Source organism: Chionomys nivalis, chromosome 2 (genome assembly GCF_950005125.1).
Source record: "Chionomys nivalis chromosome 2, mChiNiv1.1, whole genome shotgun sequence".
Lineage (NCBI taxonomy): Eukaryota > Metazoa > Chordata > Mammalia > Rodentia > Cricetidae > Chionomys > Chionomys nivalis.
The window spans coordinates 82,456,656-82,473,942 of record NC_080087.1 but is presented as its reverse complement, the minus strand read 5'-3'; the positions used below and the strand labels follow the sequence as shown (position 1 = coordinate 82,473,942).

General features: G+C 53.1%; 1 protein-coding gene across 2 annotated transcripts in view; it reads left to right on the top strand.

Annotated features, from left to right (window-relative positions):
• Positions 1-17,287, top strand: part of Pak4 (p21 (RAC1) activated kinase 4) — a 39,547-nt gene continuing 22,260 nt past the window's right edge. Inside the window, exon 1 of one of the 2 annotated variants that reach the window (XM_057762748.1) lies at positions 1-139. The gene's annotated coding sequence lies outside the window, so the exon portion shown is untranslated. Of the gene's footprint in view, positions 140-4,892; positions 4,959-17,287 lie in introns of those variants that run through there. The other variant, XM_057762750.1, reaches the window with a different exon arrangement.

Below are 17,287 nucleotides of genomic sequence, written 5' to 3'. Positions count from 1 at the left end.
CCGGATGTTCGTTGGGGTTTCAACATGGCGGCGGCAGTAGCCGCGGCGGCGGCGGCGGCGCGAGACAGCTGAAGGCGGTGCGCGAGCGCAGAGTTTCGGGCCGGGTAGCTAGGCCGCGAGCGACCGCGGCGCCAAGCCGGTAGGTTAGGGGGTTACCGTGCAGGAAGCTTGTGGTTAGGGGTCCGGGGGTGGGGGGGTGGTCCGGGCACGCGCTGTGCGAGAGCGGCGGTGGGGGGCGGGGCCGGAGGGGTCAAAGTTCACTCTCGGAGGAAGGGTCGCTTGGAAAAGGGTCGCAGGCAGTGAAGGAGGGGGAGGGGGCTGTCGCGGTCGGAGGCTCGACTGGCGGAGGGGGCGTGGCTGTGTTTGGAAATTTGTGCAAAGTTTGAAACACTAAGTGGGGGCGCGTAGGAGGGATTCGGAACAGGTCTCATAAAAGGGGGCACTCAAAGTAATTTAAGAAGAGGGCGTGCCTGTAAGGATCAGAGGTCACAGCCAAGAGAAAGGGGCGATGGCCTGGTTGGCGATTTAAAAGTCTCAACCCGCGGAGTAGGTAAATGAGTTTTAGGTTTGGGGTGTATGAGACAGGGCGTAGGTAGAGCGTACAGAGATAAACATCTGATGGCTAGGGTCAGAAGCGGGGCGCGTTCAGCGGGGAGGGGGCCGGGACATCCAACAGCCTTCAAAAGTGCATCCTGGGTGGGAGTAGAAAGGGAGCCCCCCCAACAAATAATGAAGGCCACACACCGGGAGCACGCTGATGATGGTCTAGGCTCCCCTCTCGGCGCGACTGCTCTGCGTACGTACTCATTTAGCCGTCACTACAGCATCGCTGGGGCCGAAGCTGTTATTAAGACGCTAAGTGATTTGCCCCAGGTCAGCTAATGAGTAAGGTGAGCAGCTGAGCTCCAGAGCGGCGGCCCCGAGTGCTGCCGTGGCCTGCTGCCTTTCAAAGAAAGAGTCTTGGTGCCGGTTAATGTTTAACGCGAGAGCGCACTGGGTGCGCCTGGGTTTCTTTCATTCCTTCTCTTGTGAGGTGGGGAGTTGAGTATTAAAGGACACCCCTATTTCCCCGACAGGAAAACTAACGCCAGGAAAGCTTTGCTACGGGGTAGAAGCTGACCAAAGCTCCTGCCCCTACCTGCCACACCATTCACTTCCTAGGAGGTCTGTTCCTGGAAGCAGACAGCCAAGCCACTCCCTGGGTGGGAACTGGAGTGTCTGTTTAGCCTCCTTGGGAGGGTGTGACCTGGGAGGGGAGGTTCCACAGGGCCTGTGGGAGTGGCATGTTGGTGGGTGGCCCAGAGTCCAGTGAGCTTCTGGTTGGGTGGGTGTGACCTTAGGAGTTCCCTCTTAACCCGCCTTGCTCTCCCTGTGGTCTTAAATGGATCCTGTCGTTTAAACTGCTGCTGTTCCGTGGCTCCCAAACTCTTCAGTTTGGGATTTGGTCCTCCTCCTGGGCTCTGACCTCCTGTCCTAGCCAGCCATCTTTCTACTTTGGTCACTCACACTTGGCCAGCTCTGGGCAGCTCTTGGCCTTACTTTCTTTCACCCTTGGTGAGAGAGCCCATTCTGCCTCTTCCTGGTTCCTGAGGGCATGAGCATTCCTGCTGGTTCCGGGTGCTCCGGCAGCACCAGCTGGCTGCCAAGTACCCTGGGGGGCTGTTAGGCACTGTGCTGGCTTCTGGGACTATCAGCAGGAGGACAAGAGCCACACAGCCTTACCCACAGGGCCTGCTCAGTCTCTGCTGTGGGAGCAGGCTGAGATCAGAGCTCAGCCAGGGACACTGAGCCTCAGCTCTGTAAAAGAAGTAAGATAGGGAGAGTGCCAACAGTCTGGGTCTGTTCTGAGGTTCCTGTCCTTGGAAAGTCCCTGAGGAAGCTCTGCAGGGTGAGTAAGAGGGACAGGAAGGGACACAAGGTCAGAAAGAGCAGTATGTGCACAAGTCCTCCTGGGCTAGTTGTATGGGGGCGGGGGGAGCAGACCCAGAAGTTCAGCCTGAGAAGGGCCACTTAGAAATACCGCAGTTTTCTCTGCAGAGTGGGCCTAGTGAGTGCTGGTGTGGAGGCTTGGCCTGACAGACACTTGGCATACAGCCGGCACTGGGTGGCCTGGCACACTGTAGAAGCCATAGTCTTCGCTCTCTCTGGCCTTTCCCCACAGCCAGCCAACCCCAACCTGCTACGGCAGTGTCGGAGCTGGCACGCTGTGGGCACCACATCCGCGAGGCTGCCCAACCTGCCGGCCTTGCCGTGGCAGGGGAGATGGGGGGCTGTGTCATTGGAGGCCCAGGTTCAGGCCCCTGCCTTGTCTCTGACCAGTTTGGGGTTTTTTGTTTTGTTTTTGGGTTTTTTTCTTTTTGTTTTCCTAAGTTTTTTGAGACAGGGTTTCTTCCTATAGCCCTAACTGTCCTTGAACTCACTTTGTAGACCAGGCTGGACTTGAACTCGCAGAGATCCTCCTGCCAGAGTTATGGGATTAAAGGCGTGCACCACCACTGCCCGGCTCAGTTTGGGGTCTTAAGTGAGTGTTTTTATTTTGACTAGTTTTGTTCCTTATGCCCCATGGTAGGCCAGCGAGAAAAGCAGAGCTCTCAGTGTCAGGGGTCACCCAGCCATCCCTGTCAGGCCACAGGACAACCAGGATGCTATCTACGCAGCACGTCACTCCTCTCTTCCAGCCTAGCTTCTCTGGGGAACTTGATCAGCAAAGCCACCCTCACTGCTGAGAAGACAGTAGGCTAATAGTTGATAGTTCTTTCCCTAGACAAGTCAGCACCACCTGATCAGCCCACTCCACAGAGCCACATCTGACTTCCCTAGGTTGGGCTGAGGTGGCCGCAGTCCTTTGGAAGCCCCTGTGTGGCTCGCGTCCACTTGCCACAGTGCACAGATACAGTGCCATCTGAACACCCATACTGCATTCTGCACTGTAAAGGCCTTGGATGGGCGGCTTGTCTCATGAGAGGTCACCTAGGAGTCATCCTTTTACATTTTGGTGGTCATGTGGTCAGTTCCTTGCTGGAGCTGTCACTGTGCTGTAAGGAATATTCTTGAATGTTTCCTTGTGTGCCATGGCCACAGTGTGCCTGTCCTAACACCTCGTGGTGGAGATCACACTTGGCCCCGATGCTGGGAAATTGGTTTCCTAGAGGGTTGTGCTATGTGCTTCCCGGCAGTGCACAGTGATTCTCTTGTTCTGCTGGGACGGTTGTGGCTCTGACTGGAATGCTTTCCTCAGGCTGGAATGATGGCTCCCCATTACTCCAGGCAGTGGAGACCACCTGAGCAGTCAGCCTGTGGGACTTCGGTACCCGATGCCCTTCCAGTCTCATGTTCAGGATAGAGGGCAGGTTTCAGGGGCTTTGGCCGTTACTCTCTAGGGCATGTATGACATTGGCCACAGTTTTGGCCCCTCTCCCCTTAGGCATACCTCCCAGGCTAGACATTTGGGAAATGGCCTGGACTTGGGAGGGGGATGAGCCTAGTTACTCTGCCTGTATTGTTATTGGTCCCAAGAGCCTGGCAGATTTGTCCCCTGATAGTGACAGCCAGATCAGAGGGGTCTGAGTGGGTGATTCAGGCAGTGCTTCGGCTGGCTGGGGATGTGGCTCAGCTGGTAGAGTGCTTGCCTAGCATAGTGAATCCCTGGGTTCCATTCTAGTGTCACATAAAACCAGACTTGACAGTGCATGCCTGTAACCTCAAAAGGTGGGATCAGAGGACCAGAAGCATGAGGTAGCTCAGGATGTTATCAGAGGGATGGATTGTGGGAGAGGTGGAAGGAGGGTCCTGTGTGAATTCTTCCTCTATTAACTCACATGATCTTTGCAACAATCTAGAAAGTGGATCCTGCAGCTTTAGACCTGAGAAAACAGACCCAGAGAGATGGAGGCACATCTAAGGTGCCTAGTAGCCAAGTGTCAGGACAGGGGCAGGATTCGAACCCTGGTCCAGGGCTCCAGAATCACTGGTCATCCTCCAGTGATCTGAGAGTAGCTTTGATGGGATAGTGGCCATTTCTATCCCCATGGGCTTCACCTGGTTCCCTGGGGGCCCGTTGGATGTAAGGAGTGGTGCACATTGAGTTTGTGTCCCCGCTGGCACCCTCACAACTCCGCCCTTCCTTTTTATCCTACCGAGCACCCTTTCTTGGCCTGTGGCTTATAATGTAGACTTCCTGGCCAGACGCCGGTCAGGGGTGTCCCCAGCAGCTGTTTCTTGCATCTCCCTCTAAGACTGGTGGCCACAGATGCTGCCAGTAGGAAGCTGTCCCTTTCCAAGTCACGGCCAGGGAAATGGACTTCCCCCCTCACTCATCTGGGGCCGAAGCTTATTGTCTGCTGGACGCCTGGGCCCACAGGAAGATTTGGGGGTGTGCTAAGGAAGGCCAAAAGGGGAACTCCCCCAGATCCCAGGGGAGCACACAGTGACAGATATGACAGAAGCCACAGCTCATTGCAGCCTGTCTCCTGGGGCTGCTGGTGTTCTGCTCTTGCCAGCAATCCAAGGGGCAGTGGGGACTTCCTTAACTGATATTCAATATTGGCATATCTCTTGGCCAGTCCCTCTTGCTGGGATCCTCTGGGGAGGAGTTAGCCTCTTCCTGGTGAAATGGGGTGATTTCAGTTCCGACTCCTTTGCAAAGTGCTCCTCGGCTCCGAGCCTGCTGAGTCCTCCATTAAGTTCTATCTCGATGGCTTTTCCAGATGTCTCTCCTCGTGTTCTGTCCCCAGCCTTACCTGAAGACAGCTGCAGTGCTCAGCCCCCTCCCACCCCATATCCTCCTCCACCACCCCCAGCACATGTGCCACAAGGACCCTGAAGCCATCTGTCACTGATCTCATTTCTCTTCCTGCATTTTCCTTTTATGAAGGCGCATTGTTACCTAGTCGCTAGGCCATCGCTGGAACCCACATGCGGAGATGCAGTGGCTAGGACGCGCAGCGCATTGTTCCCGGGTCAGTCATTCTCCCGCTCCTGCAAGCACGGCCTTCCCTTTGCTCTCACTCAGATGGGGCAGACCACCATGTTTGTGTCGTTCAATCCTCCTGCCTCAGCCCCCAGTGAGTGCCATCACACCTAGCTTGCATTTTGCACTTTGCCTCCAAAGCTCTTGATCACAGCAGAGCACATCCTTGAGTGTCCCATGACTCGCATGCTCCTGCCCCTTCCGTGCTGCTGACAGGGCTGGAAACTAAACACGGTTGTGCTAGTATGGGCTCCTAGAACAGAGTGTGAGGGTCAGAGCTGTGCACCTGGAGCTCTGCCAGCATGCTCCTGCGCCACCCCCAGGATCTCAAGACCCCACACTCTTGCTTCTTCTAGCTGGATCTTGTCTGGCACTTTGTGGATCCCTGGGTTGTGTCCGAGGGCCTCACTGTTCTAAATCCTTTAAGTGAGTGTGTTGTTGAGAGGCCCCTCAGTGTCCTTTTCTGGGTGCTGCTGTACCTGACCGCTTCCCTTTTCCTAAAAGATGCTTGGGGCACAGTCCTCTAGCAAGCTGGTAATAGATCTGGGACTTGCCTCCCGGCCCCCTGCTCTCAAGGCAGCTTTGTCCCTTACTAACCCAAGACAAGCCATGGCTTCTGTCTGCCTTGGAACCCACCAGCATCTGTGAAATGGGGATAATGGTGATGCCTCCTGGCTGGGTGTGGTGGCATGTACCTGTGATCCCAGAATTCAGGAGGGAAGCAGGGGGACTGAGTTCAGGACCAGCATGGGCTTCATAGACTTTATCTTCAAAGACATAATGGTGATGCTGCTTCCTCAAAGGGTTGTTTTGGGGGCAGCAGTGCATGTTCCACAGTCAGAATGCAGTAGCAAAAGCTATTGGCTGAATACTCAGCGTTTCTCTGCTTGTTTAATCTGTCTTCGTGTTTCCTGTGTTTGTTTGTCCATTTGAGAAAAGGTCTCACACTGTAGCCAAGGTTGACCTGGAACTCACTGTGTAGCTCAGGCTGACCTTGATCTAGTGGTTTTCTTGTCCTGTCATCCCTACTGCTGGGTTTACTGATGTGAGCCACCAGGCCCCATTCTGAGTGTGGCCTGAACTTACGGTCCTTGAACTTGCTGGCTCCTGCCGTCAATGCGAGTGTCGCATATCTCCATTTGCAGGGCAGGAAATTAAGAGCCTGGAAGGCTGTCCAGGCAGGGCAGCTGGCCACAGTAAGCAGGGCTGGGGTTTGGACTCTGGAGAGCTGCTCTTAACTGGCTAGCACTTTGGCCACTTCCAAGGTGGTGTTTTCATTCCTGGCTGCTGGGGAGCTCCAAAGGGACATGGACAGGTGGGGCCTCTCAGGAGAGGATGCCCCGCCCCTCCCTGCCCTGAGAACTCTGATAAAGCCCCATTGTGCAGTTTTCCAGATTCCGGTTCGGTTTCACCACTCCCACAGGATAAAGTGGCCAGGACCAAGGCTTGCCCTCTTGTCTGTCCCCACTATTAGCAGTCAGATTGGCCAGGGGAAGAAGTAGGACACTGAACACTTCTCCACACTCACCCCGAGCTGGCAACTCCACCTTAAGGCGGCTTTGTTCCTCTCTTGGGGGACCTCTCCCGCCCTGCTGCCCACAGGTCTCCACAGGGGCCCACTTAGAGGTTATTCTACTGAAATGCTGTGTCCACATACAGCATTTACGATCGTACTGCGTGTGTGTGTGTGTGTATGCATGTGTATGTGTGTTGCTAGGGATTAAAGCCAGGGTCTGTGTACATGGGAGGTGAGAATTCACCTCTGAGCCACACTTCCAGCACACCGATGGATTCTAGGTAAGAACTCCATCCCATAGCCATGCCCTCCAGCCCAACTCTGCTGCTTTTTATGTTCATGTTCTGTGCAGAAACCAGCGTGGGACCTCAGTTGTCTGCCTCTGTTGAGCTCTGTCCCCTGCATTGAGAAAGGGTCTCTCATAGGATAAAAACTTACCTTTTCTGCCGGGAGGCTCCTGGAGCCTCCTGTCTCCACCCATGGGGCTATAGGTATATGCAACCTGGACTTGGGTTCTCGTGCTTACCAGACATGACTGTTTTCCATTGAGCTAGTTCTAAAAGCCCCAGTTCTGTTGCCTTTTAAAGGCTTGTTACTAATTGTCAAAATTAGAACAGTGCATAGAATACAGTTATCTGAACCAGGCATCGTAAGATGGCTCTACATGCTTGGCCCCATCTCAGGGGAGATAGACAGAAGACACAGCACCCTGGAGCCCACTCATTTCTCCTGGGATCATGCCCTCCATGGGCTCTACCCCATCCTTGCTAGCCATGGTGTGTTTGTTCTTCCTGACCGATTTACCGCTCGTGAATCAGCACCATCTTAGCTGCTGTTAGGCTGACATGGAATCTCCCAGTGGCTCGTCTTTGTACCCCACTTCTTCCCCTCAGCTCTGTGAGATAGATCTGCTTGACTGGCCATCAATACTCCCTTCCTCCCATTGACGCACCCCATCTGTTTCTGAGCCCCTGCTGTGTGTGTGGGGTACCCCCTGCTGTACTGGGGATGCTCCCTGCCATCCATGTCCTTTCCCGCAGGCCACTCCCAGGAGTGGAGGGCAGGGTGTCCTCACCATCAAGAGACAAGTTGATGGTGGTGAGAGCTTGCCTTGCTCCAGGTTACCCAGTCTACATCCTTGGGTCCTTGACAGCACTTGGTACTGTCAGCCTTTCTGCTTGACCTTGGGCCAGTTTTATTTGTTTTATTTATTTATTGGTTTGTGTATTTTGAGACAGGTCTGACAATGTAACCCAGTCTGGCCTGAGACTCGTAGCATTTCTCCTGTCTCAGTGCCAAGAAACTGTGATAGCACTTCTTCCCCGGTGTTTCTGTAAATTCTGGTTCTTAGGCCCTGTAGAAATGAAAGAGAAGGCCTGTGCCGGGCCCAAAAGTCAGGCTCAATCGAGCTTAGGGACACAAGCCTTGACCAGAGAATGACTCTGTGACAAGTGACTGAAAGCAGGCTGCCTTCCAACCTGCCTGTTCCTGGGACGGGCTCGAGTAATGGTCTTCCCTGGCTTGCAGCCCTTGGTCTGGTCCTCACTGCTTCCTCCCTTCTCCCCAACTTTCCCAGTATAACCTGGCACCTGACACATTTCTTCCTTGTTCAGACTGAATCCTTGCCTTCTTCCCAGCCCATGCCACAGACTTTTCAGTCCCTCTTTCCCACAGTCCCTTAGTCTGTCTCAGCACAGCCAGAAGCCCTGGTGAGGACCCTCCCTGTGGTTCCAGTCTCCTTACAAGGCCCTTGGACACCCAGCCTTCACCTCAGGCCACTCTTCTCAGCCAGAGGGTTTGTCCTAACTGCTCTCAGAGTCCTGGCTATCGTCGCCTGCACTGATTACTACCCCCTTTGGGAGACTGCTGACTTCAAAGTCTACAGTGGCACCCACACACAAGCTGGGAACTGCACCCGCAGCTGCTTAGATCCCCTTGTGACCCAGCCCCTGCTGGTTTATGGTGCTCCCCTCCCTGCCATAGCCAGCTTCACAGTGGTAGGCTGGGGTGGAAGAGCAGTGCTGTCACCTTGTCCCTTCTCTGTTCTTTCTGGTTTGTATACAGTAGTTGTAAAGGTTGGTGGACTGACAGAGTGTGTACTGGGGGACCCAAGTAGGGAGGCATTGTGGGCATGCTGCCTAAAGAACCCTCTGGCCCTAGCCTAGCTCCTGTGGATGTCCTTTGGGGAGAGTCTGTGGGAGCCTTTGAGGAATCAAAAGACTTGGGGGGGTCAGGTCCCAAGTAAGGCTGCATTTAAGTCCTGGTAGTCACTCTGGACTTCCAGACTTCCTGTACCTTAGTGTGTATACTCCTTAAGTTTCCCTTTACCCCACACCCGCTCCTCCCAATGCCTGTCACATCAATACAAATGGACTGTTTGTCTTTCTCCAGCAAGTGTGAGCAGGCAGTTGTGACCTCCACAGGAGGTTACAGACTGAGTTGCTGCTCATTTAGAGTCTCGTTCTCTTGGTCTCAACCCCCTGGGGCTGCCCTGGTTGGGGCAGAAGGCCTCACCCAACCTCTGGCTGAGGAAGTTCATATAAGGATACCCATCCTCTTTAGGTCTTTAATAAGGGAAACTAGTCGATGGTGCATGCTGTGCCCTGTGCAGGGCTCCTGTACTGTAACCCAGGCCTTCCCGGGGAATCCTGGGGATACCACACCTATCTGACCCACTTTCCAGATGAGAATATGAACCTGGCACCTGTGGGGATCTTTGGTGCAGCCACAGCCTGGTGCCAAGACGATCCTGGTGTCTCCTCCCATTTGATTGGCATCTCTCTGGCAGTCATCAGGCAGGGCAGCTTCTCAATGGTCTTTAAAACCCAAAGGCCTAGTCAAGTCACCTGCTCACTCTGCCATTAGACTGTTTGCTGTTTTAATTCTCATTTCTGAGTTAGTGTGCACAAGTGTGCTGCGGTGTGCTTGTGGGGGCCAGAGAACATCATTGTGACACTACCTTTCTTCCATCTTTATGTGGGTTCTGGGGATTGGACTTAGGTTGGTACCCATTGAACCATCTCGCCTGCCCACCCCCCAGCCTCCCAATCCATGAATGTGGTGTGTGTAATAGATTAATTAAAAGTGCTGCGGATCCCCAAGTGCCGGCAGGAGTGGGCCATGTGGCTGGCAGGCAGCAAACAGTGGGTCCTGAGAGTAGTCAGTCCCAGGTACATGAGACCATGAGGAGAGACAGACAGATGGGCACACCACAAGACACACAGCAGGTCTCTGAAGGCAGCTGGTTCCAGGCAAGGAGCCACGTTGCAGGCGAGAGACAGAGACACGGATAGGTATGCCATGCAGAGTGAGGTTGGATATTTATTTAGTAGGCTATGGAGGGGAAAGTGAGAAGGGGAGAAAAGCAGAGAGAGAGAGGGAGGGAGAAGGGAAGACAGAAGCTGCCTCTTCTAGAGGGAGACGGAAAAAGGAAGGGACTCAGGCTGCAAGTAGGAAGGATGATCTACCTGTCTCAGCGGTCAGGGGAGGGAGTGGGCGTGACTTGTCTCTTAAAGGGACAGAACATCATTACAGTGTTTACTTATGTCTTCTCTCGGCCCTCAGAACAGTGTCATGCTTTCCCGCAGGGGTCTTGTCTGCCTCCTGTGGGCTTATTCCAGCCACTTTATGACGGAGCAGCGGTCTCTCCCCTTCACTCTCATAAGACACCTGGCTCCCCAGGCTTCACTTTGCAGGGCGAAGACCTTCTCCATTCCCTGCTTGTTTCTGTGGCACCATCTTGGGGAGGGTGCCCAGAGAGGCTGTAATTTTCCTGAACGGTTTCAGGGGCTAATTAAAGGTTTTCCTTGACTAATCAGCTTACTGTTTAATTATCAGGGAACAGACTGAGGAATGTGGAAGACTCTGCTGGGGTCTCCCCAGAGTGTGGTGGACGGGAATCGGGAGGCCCTTGGTAGGCTTAGTAGGATTTGTATCTCCTTGCATCAGCAGGGGCCGCCATCTCCAGCTAGTATCTGCTTCGTGTTCTCACTTTACTCATTCTGGGGTTCCTGCCTTGAAGTAAGGGTGCCTAGGAAGGCTTTGCAGGTGCTGGCTGCCCAGCTGGGCATCAACCCCTGCAGCTCCTGGCTGGTTCCAGCTGCCTAGTGTACACACGGATAAGGGCCCAGAGGGGCTGCCGGGGCTGGGCCCTGTAGATGGGGGCCCTGAGGGCACAAGGGCTTCTGGAGCTGAGGAGAGGGCTGGTAGTGGGAGGAGGGGCAGCAGGGTCACTGGGTGATGGCCTAGGCTTTCTCAGGAAAGGATGCTGGCTGGACCCCATGGCTGAAAGTGTCTGGAGTGGGAGGGACCCAGAGATAGCTGCACCAGGAGGGATTTCATTCCTTGCATTCCTCAACAGGCAGGCCCCAGAGCTCTGATGGCCCTGGGTTGGGGGAGGGTAGCTTGGAGAAAGGCCTCTGGGTACTGGTCCTGCCCTCCCCGACCCCCACTGTCAGCCTCACTCTGCCTCCCTTGAGGTCTCAGGCCTGGTTGAGTTCTTGGCTGGTTCCATTTCATCAGCAGAAAGACTCACCAGGTCTATGCCCTTGAACACACACTCTGGTGGCCTGGAGCAGGGAGAATGGCACTTGTCTTAGCTTTCAGGACGTTGGGGCATTCCTGCCCTTTGTAAGCATCCGACCAGGTGATTAGGTCACAGCGCACTGCACTCCGGGGAGCAGGACTGTTGCCCGCATTCACAGAGGGCAGTAAAGGGCTGCAGGAGGTTTCTGTGTCTGGTGGTGTGGCAGCCACCTCTCTGTGGGCCATGCAGGGGACTGGGCAGTACTCTGCACACACACACTCACATACATGCACATGCATATTTCTGTGACCTACCCCTGTCTTGCCCATGTCTTCTTTCCCCATACCTGGCAGAGGTCTCCGGGAGGCTGGGGTGGGGGATATGGCTTCCATAGGCCCAGAACATTCTTCCCATCACTGGGCCTGCTTCCCACCCTGTCCTCACTCCTAGGACAGAAAGTTGCAGTGTCCTGGGGTTCTTGTGTCACCTGAAGCCTCCAGCCGCTCTGTGGACCCATTTCTGGTCACCACTGCCAGTGGCAGTTCTGGCTGCTAGGACTTGGACTGTCTGCTGACCCAACTTTAGTGCCAGCAAGAGCTTGTGTTAAAGATGTGAATATCACATGGAAGAGCTTATGTTATTTTACTTCCCACGAGCTGTGGCTGCACCACCTCTGCCTCCCCAGGCTCCTCTAGAAGGGCTTCCTCTTTGGGGTAAGGTCTCAATTCCCAATCCCCACATCTGGAGCTGGGGGGTGATCCAGGGTGGCTGGGGGTTGAGTGAGTCAGCGGTGTGCAGCCTGGAAGCACTGGCGCTGTGTCCTTAGAGTCCTGATCACTGCTATTGCCAGTGTAGTTGGGGAGGGCGGTGCTCCCACAGAGTCACCGTAACTCAGGCATCCCCTTCATCAACAGGGACATGTTTGTGTCCCATCCACACAGACGTCAGAACTGCTTCCTACCCGCCTCAGGTGCCTGCTGCCGCCGCAGCAGCTGCCATCTATAGCCCCATCCCAAGTGATCCTTCTCCAACAAAGTCTACGCAGTACAGTAAGTAGTCAGAAACTCTCAAGTTTGTCTGTTACAGGAATTCCATAATAGCCTCACACTTTGCAGTTACCCTAAGGTCATTTCACGTTCTGTCCAGTTTGAGCCAGACTAGGTCCAAGGCCTCTTGAGCAGCCTTCTATCCCTGCACTTGACTTGTGTGTGGGGAGGAGGAAGCTCTGTGTCTGTCTATGTGTCTGTGTGTGCGTGCACACAAGTGCACAGTTTTGAAGCTGTTGCTGTGGGCAAACATCTGCGTTTAATGATTTAATGACTTAATGTTTGCATGACTATCAAGTTAACTTTGAGGGTAAAAATTTATAAAGAAAAAAAGAAAGAAACCCATGATGGTGCATGCCTGTGCTTCCAGCACCTTCAATAAGGAGTCCTTGAGGCTGGGTGGCAGGGAGATTGTCTTAAAGAGACAAGCATCCTGGAGTGACAGGACAAAAGACTGCTGGAGGTGCAGTGAGTGGCCCAGACCTGCCATAGGCACGTTGTGTGACTTGGGGTTGGTGGGTTGGTGCCTCCTGGTCCTCCTCTGAAATGGAGCCTTGGCAGCCCCCTCCGCCATGCCTGTGCCATTGCATGGTGCCCAACATAATACCTGTTGCTGGCCTCACTGCTGTCCCATATCTCCGGCATGGAGTACAGATGAGCCACCAGGGACTGCTGCTGCCCTCAGAACAGTCTAGTTGATAAACTCTGAAACAGTAACTTCTGTCCTGGAACTAGCTACAGTGTGCCTCTGTCTAGACAAGGAGACCTCAGACCAGGTTGTTCCCAGTGTCACAGGAGTAGAACCTGGGAGTGGGTGCCTCAGTGTATGGAGAGGCCTGGGTTCACCGCCTGGGTCTGAGGGTTCCAGGCTGTCTCTTGGCCTTTGTCACCTGCTGCAAGAAGATGTGAGGGGCCTGCTGTTTATGGCAGGGGCAGGGGGTGGGCAGCAAAATGGGACAGAGGCAGAGGGACTGGCCAGCACACACACTCAGAAGCTCATAAAGCTCAACTTATTCTGCAGTGCAAAGTCTAACCCTGTATGAAGCGCGAAAGTCTCTGAGTTCACCCCAGCACTTAGGTACCAAGCAAACTTCCCATGTGCCACCCAGAACAGAGGGTAAGGACTGGCAGCCGGAAGTGAACTCTCAGCGGCTCTCACTCATGCTTTTCAGCCCCTTCCTTCCCTTTTACTGCCCAAAGGAGAACAAAGAATCACCTGCTGCTCTGGGTCCCCTGCCCAACTAAAACAAAGTGACACCCCTGCAGTCCCTGCAGCACCCCAGATTGTTCTCTAGGTGTAAACTGCGTATGGATAGCATGCGATTGACAGCTGTTGGCCACAGCTTGCTCTGTCTGGTATTTTGCTTTTGAGGGCTCACCGGCCAGTGAAGGAAGGAAGCATCAGCAGGCGTGTTCTCCAACAGGGTCCCCCGCCTCCTGCTTACCCCCCCCCCCCGCTCAGCAGGAGAGAACTTGGGAGATCCCTGGTCACCAAATGGGGGCTAGCTTTAGTCCTATGCTCTATAAAAGGGCTCTGATATCTCCTGGGGGGCGTGACATGACTGAGCAGGATGTCTCTCTTTTCTGACCCTGACCCACCCTGTTAAGCTGGTTTACAAAGCCAATAGGGGGCCACTGTAGTGATTACTAGCAAGAGTCCAGATCAGCTGGGGTTTACCCCCAGTTCTGCACCGAGTTAGTAGTCTGGAGGCATGTGCAAACCCTACCACACCTCAGGGAACCACTGGAAACCATGTAAAGGTTAGTCCATCACAGTGATGCTCTCAGAAGAGCTGGCACCTCCTAGTGTCCCCAGTGGCAGTTGGTGTGAGTTACTCCTCTGGTTGTTGTGAGTTACTCCTCTGGTTGTTGTGCTCAAACACCCAACAGAAGCACCTGAAGAAAAGGGAGCCTCTCTGGGCTCAGATTTGAGGGTACAGTTTATCATGACAGGGAAGGCAGCAGACTTGCTGTCTGCCAGCAGGAAGCAGAAAGGGACGAATGCTGGTGTGCAGCTCTCTTTCTGCTAAAAAAAAAAAAATAGTGTGGGTGTGAGTGAGTGTGTGTGTGACACACCCACCACAGAGACCAGAAGAAGTTGTCAGATTCTCTGGAGCTGAAGTCATAGGTACTGTGAGCCACCAATACAGATGATGGGAATTGAACCCAGGTCCTCTGGAAGAGCAAGCAAGCTCTCTTAACCGCTGAGCCGACTTTCCAGCCCCTCGCTGTCTACATTTAGGGGGTCTTCCCTGTTCAGCTAACTTTCTGTTTGCACCCTCATAGACACACCGAGAGATGTTTCTGTGGTGGTGATTCTAAACCCAGAAGTTGGCAGCCATCAACAGTATGGTCCTTGTTGCCCTTCATTCCTTCCCTTGTCCCTTCAGCCCTTGTGCCAGGTCACTTGCTAAGTCAAGGACCAGCACTCAGAGAATGTCTAGTCTAGGGAGGCCAACAGGGTGACAGAAGCCCTTCCTTGGAACCAGAGGTGGCTTCCTGGAGGGGGAGACCTGTAGACCAAGGCCAGAAGTAGGAACATGAACTAGTGTGTGGAAGAAGAAACCAGGGAAAGAACAGCACATTCAACGCTAAGAGATCTGAGCATGTGACATACACCTGCCAGCCTGGACTGCCTAGTGAGGCTTTGGCTAAAACAAAAGGAGGGATGAGATGGGAGCAGGTCTGTCATTTTAAATAAACGATAAATATTCTGAAGTAAACTTACATTTTTAGGGACCTGTAGGTTCCCATTGCAGTTGTAAGGCATTCTAGACCTGCCATATCCTTCCCCCATCTTCCCTCGGGGGTAGCATCCCCAGCCATGATGTGACTTCTGTCTGGTCAAGACTAAGCATTCCATCACAGTAGCCCCTCCCCACCCGAGGCCTGCTACAGCCACACCCCTTCACCCCTACCCTGGGCGAGTATCCACGCCCCAGTTTTAGAATTCTTTCATTTTAGGCCTGCATAAGCAGAATCATTCTGCAGAGAACCTTCTGGAATTGTCTTCATTCATGCAGCCTAGTTCTCAGGAGATGCTCCCAGATGGTCGTGTGTGCTGGGTGGCAGTCAGGATACTCCAGCGTGTTTCACCATCCGCCCCTGGAGGACATCTGCTTGTATCTAGTTTTTTGGCTATTACAAGGAGAGCCTCTGTAAATGTTCCCATAGTGGTTTTTTTGTGTGGAGCATAAATTTTCATTTTCTAGGACAAATACCCCAACGTGTAATTGCTTGGTGGTATGGCAGTTACAGGTTTTAAGGAGGGTGCCAGGCTGTTTTTCAGAGTGGCTGCACCATTTTCTGCTGCCATCAGCAGGGCAGCGCGAGCAGAACACGCCTTCCCTGTAGCTCGCGAGCATTTGCTGTTGTCCCGTCTTTTACTAACGCTTGTAGTAAGTGTGTAGCACAGTCTCACAGTCACCTTAATTTGTAGCTCCCTAATGGCTAATGCTGTTGAGCATTTGGAGGCCTACTTGCCATCTGTGGATGTGCCGTGGTGGCATGTCCCGTGGCTTCTGCTGACTTTCTTACTGAACTGTTTGCTTTTCTACCGCTCAGTTCTTAGCGCTAGGCCTTCGTCAGATATGTGACATGTAAATGTCTCTCTCAGTCTGTTGCTTGCCTTCTTTCCCCTTCAGTACTGAGGATTGAACCTAGGGCCTCTTGTCTTTGCTAGGCAAGCCCTCTACCACAGGCCCCCACCTCTGGCCTGTAGCTTGTCTTTTTTGTTTGTTTGTTTGTTTGTTTGTTTTTTGTTTTTCGAGACAGGGTTTCTCTGTAGCTTTGGAGCCTGTCCTGGAACTCCCTTTGTAGACTAGGCTGGCCTCGAACTCACAGAGATCCGCCTGCCTCTGCCTCCCGAGTGCTGGGATTAAAGTGTGCGCCACCACCGCCCGGCCTGTAGCTTGTCTTTTTATCCCCTTCTCGTGAACTTTATTAGAGGAAAAGTCTTCTTTAAACAAAATAAAGTTTTGTTTGTAAATATTTTGTTTATTTATGTGTATGGGTGTTTGCCTATAACATGTGTGCATGTATATATATACACGTGGGCCTGACTGATACCTGGGAAGCCCAATAGAGGGCATTGGACTAGAGTTCCCAACAGTTGGGAGCCCCCATATAGGTGCTGGGGACTGAACTTGGGGTCTTCTGGTAGAAAAGTCAGTGCTCTTAACCGAAAAATTCTTAAATTTTGGTGAGGTCCCTACATTCATTTCTCGTTTTATGGTTTGTGCCTTTGGTGTGGCGTGTGAGAACCCTGAGCTAGGTCCTGGGGGCTTCCTTCCAGTTTCTTCATGTGTGTGGTGCTGGGGATGGACCTAGGTCCCTGCACTTGCTCAGCAGACATTCTGTCACCCACTCTGCACCCTGGGCCTCTTACTGTTTACCAGGCCTAAGTTGCCTAGGCTGGCTATAAACTTGTTCTTTTGTCCAGGAAGGCCTTGAATTTAGAATCCTCCTACCTCCACCTGTTTTGTTTTCTGGAAATCTTAAAGTTTTACACTTAAGGGCATGATCTCTTATATATTGTGTGCAGTGTAGTTTCTGTCAAGGTTCCTAAGTGTGTGTATGGGAAGCCGGTTGTTCTAGCACCTTCTATGAATGCTACTGATCTTCTTTTACTGACCTTTCCAGTTACCACGGTCTGTTACCACTGCATACTTACCAGGATAGCCTCTATTAAACAAGAAGAATAGCTAGCTAGGCATGCTGGCTTGGGCCTGCAGTCCCAGCTCTCAGAAGACAGAGGCAGGCGGTCTTTGCAAAGCTAGCCTGGGCTGGGTAGTGAGAGGGATAAAGCAGGCATTGGGCAGGCAGAAGAATCGGAAGTTCATTCATCCTCAGCAGCTGCCATGAGAAGGAGCTTGCCGTCCTCTTGTAGAGCTAAACACAAAACACACTCCATATGACTGATCCTGTCCACTCCCGGCGCACATTCAAGAAGTGAAGGCAGGGGCCGCACATGGCTGCACACACCTTTAATCCCAGCACTCAGGAGGAAGACACCTGTGAGTTTGAGGCCAGCCTGGTCAGCATAGTGAGTTCCAGGGCAGACAGGGCTGTGTACAGAGACCCTGTCACAAAACAAAACAAACAAACAAAAGCAAACAAAACAAAAAAACCCAAAAAACTGAAAGCAGGGACTGGAGAGATATTTGCACAGCCAGTTCCTTGCAGTATTCTTCACAGCATCCAGAAAGTAGAAACAACCTCGCATCCCTCCG